This window comes from Cyprinus carpio, chromosome B1 (assembly GCF_018340385.1).
Source record: "Cyprinus carpio isolate SPL01 chromosome B1, ASM1834038v1, whole genome shotgun sequence".
In the NCBI taxonomy this organism is placed as follows: Eukaryota; Metazoa; Chordata; class Actinopteri; order Cypriniformes; family Cyprinidae; genus Cyprinus; species Cyprinus carpio.
In genome coordinates, this window is record NC_056597.1 from 33,041,422 (window position 1) to 33,044,823 (window position 3,402).

Sequence of the window (3,402 nt, forward strand, 5' to 3'; positions counted from 1 at the left end):
CGTGAGAAACAACTGATAAATAAATCAGACATTTATTCTGATATATGATTGTAAATAAATCCTAATAAATACATGCATTCTTCATCAGGATTTGGTTTTCTATTGAAATGACGGTTTGTTCTGCAGGAACGACACGTTAGTGGTGGAGAATCAAGCTCATTTCACGGTCCTTGTATTGCTGGCAAACCCAGGCGACGACTCCTACAACACCAGCATAGTGCTGCATTACCCAGAAGGCATCTCACTCTCTAAATTCAATGCTATTAATGTACAGCTGTCTGCGTGTCAAACTAAAGACTTATGAAAAACATCTAAACATCCTAAAAACACGTTTTTCCTTAAATCAGTTTAGTTTTGAAGAATTTCCTGCTACATAGCATTCAGTCAGTATGAGTTGATTTTGAATTGATGTAGCAAACAGCAATATTGCAGGAAATCAAATCACAATTTGAATGTGAAAAAGTATAATTGATATAAGATTAAATTAAAAAAACTATATTTTGTCACTATTTTATGCATCACCTGTGCCGAATTTCTTTTAGTAAATTCCTCTTCTTGTCAATTCGGTTCAGCTTCTTGTGGGGCGTGGCCAATTCAGATTCCAAAAGGCAGCCAATTCTGCACCTAATACAGCGCTATTAAGATATTTTTCAAAGAATAAAAAATAAATAATTATATTAAAGGCAGAGTCTCTGAAAACTTTCTCTGAAATTCTAAATATGTTGTAATAGATCTGAGCAGAGCAGGTACCGAGACTTGCTACTGCTAATACATTCACAGACATGCTGCTGTGAGCATGCAGGAAATACTGCTGCTGCACTTTTAACATATATGAAATGTCTCCCATATGTTACATGAAATCACCCTGTAGCAGATCTATACAGGTGGAGCTGGGGAAGGTGGAGGGTTTCTGAAGCTCTCTACCCAAGTATTTGAATGTTGTGCAGCAAGCTCATTGGCTGCTGATGCAAAAAGAAACCATTGAGCTGTACCATGTGAGTAATCATGTGATTATATCAGATTGAGCTAGAACCTAACAGAACTGCTCCATCTAGAGTTTCATGACAAGAACTTTGTATAAATTGTGTGTCTGTTGAATAAAACAGCTGAGTCAGACTCGAAGCAGCTGTGGTGATCGGGACAGCAGTGCTACAAACAGAACAACCTGCAGAATTAATCTACCGGTGTACCGCAGCGGCACCACAGTAAGGCAGAATCACACACACACACACACACATACAGATTGCACTTTTCTTTTCATACACATTTCCTGCATATGATTGCTATAGGTGTTAAAACAGTGGCAAAATGAACAGAATATATCTTTACAGTTACTACAGCCCATGAACCCATGACCTTGGTGTTGCTACCAACATCTTTGGTTTCTACTGTATTCTAGACTCAGTTTTTCTGGGAACCTTCCGTGTGACAAAATGGGATAATGAGTGTTCTGACTGGATGGAGATGATGATCACTGCCAACAGGTGAACAATGTTCATTTATTCATTTGTTGTCAGGACTCTGTCATATTGATAATGTTATGCAGAGATCTGGGCTTACCATATAAGTTATGAATGTTAAGAAGAATGACTTTATTGCATTTCATGTTCATCTGTGAGTAAATTCTGTATGTTTATTCACAGTGATAACAATGGAAACATGAGTGATACGGAGGTGAGGAGGAGCGTCCCGGTGCAGTTCGCCGTTGATCTGGCGATCAGTCTGTGAGTCACATTTATCAAAAACATCTGTCCTTCTTGATCTGCTCTTTATTTTCTGAATGACTGAAATCTCAACACAAGACATTTGATATAAAAACTAAAATCTAAATGTCTTGCTCTGTTCTATCTTTCTCTTACCCACTTTCTCCTGTAGATTCTGTTTTAAAATGGCTTCATTACAGAGACAAACAGCATTAGTACCGCAGTTTAACAAACTACGACAATAACATGATAAAAAATGATTGACGGAGAATATGGACTAAACAAAATGTTATTTGTCTGTTTGTCAGAGTGGCTGAAGACTCTGTGACGTATCTGACTTCTCTCTGGAGGACAGAGGTCCAAAACCTTCTCAACCTCATCTACAAGGTTTTTTTAGCTGGTTCATTGTAATAAAGTGTGTATCTTTACAATAACTAGTTTGAAATAAAGTGAAAATCAGAGAAACAGGCTTCATATTTCACAAGTATTTAATAATTTATATGATAAACTGTACTTGTCCAGTCTTTCACACACAGCATTGATTCTTTGGTTAAGTGGTTTTTAACTGAAGGCTTAAAAAGTTTGGGAAACACTGAACTAATTTACAGATGTGACACCAGGCGATTCAGAATGATCAGATTACTGTGTATCTGTGTGTTTCCAGGTGGAGAATCTGGGTGTTAAAGGTCTGCTGGTGTCGGTCTCGCTCACCCTGCCCTGTCAAACTCCACATGTGATTTTAACACCTCACAACTTCAGCATGCAGGAGGTGCATCACTCACTCATCCAGCTAACACCATCAAATCATAATTTTTGTGAAACATCTGTTCCTTCTCTCCAGGAACCCAGTGCAGTGCAACTTCAAGCCAGAACGACAGGTAAGAGATCAGATATGTGTCCTTCTGTGACTGCTTGTCATTGGATGTTGATAGCAGGTATAAAGAACCTGAGACAGATGTTGCTAGTTGGTGTAAAAGTCATTCACACTAAAAACAATAACAATAACTGTGATGATAATTATAACAATAATGATACCTGTAACAAAAGCTATATTGGCATCCAAATGTTATAGTTATAGTTATCCTTCTCAGTGTGAGTGGCCTTAAATAGATGCATTAGCAGTTCATAGTTTTGGGTGCCAATACTGCAAGTCTTTTTTTTTCTATGCTGCTTTTGTATCAGGGGTTGCAAAAACAACCAAAGCATATTTAAAGATTTAAAGTAGAATATAGCTCTAAGTTGAATCATACACTGCACGCAGAGGGTTTATGTTTAACATTTTATTGCATCAATTAGAGTATGCTCGGGCAATGGTAAACAACAGCATGTGTCAAGCTGGCAGTGATCAGATGACAACACATTAATAAATACTCACTTATTTTATTGAACAAATATCTCAAATAAATTGATAGTAAATGTGAAAGTGACGTGACATACAGCCAAGTAAAAGTGAAAGTGACGTGACATACAGCCAAGTATGGTGACCCATACTCAGAATTGGTACTCTGCATTTAACCCATCCAAAGTGAACACACACAGCAGTGAACACACACACACCGTGAACACACACCCGGAGCAGTGGGCAGCCATTTATGCTGCGGCGCCCGGGAGCAGTTGGGGGTCCGGTGCCTTGCTCAAGGGCACCTCAGTCGTGGTATTAAGGGTGGAGATAGTGCTGCTCGAACTCACACCCCCCACC

At 38.7% G+C, this 3,402-nt stretch overlaps 1 long non-coding RNA gene across 1 annotated transcript; it reads left to right on the forward strand.

Moving 5' to 3' along the window:
* The first annotated feature begins 1,435 nt into the window (after nt 1–1,435).
* On the forward strand, nt 1,436–2,070 carry LOC122135950. Its single transcript, XR_006153805.1, has 3 exons — nt 1,436–1,484; nt 1,644–1,724; nt 2,012–2,070. It is a non-coding gene; the product is annotated as an uncharacterized LOC122135950 (long non-coding RNA).
* Nucleotides 2,071–3,402: the final 1,332 nt, after the last annotated feature.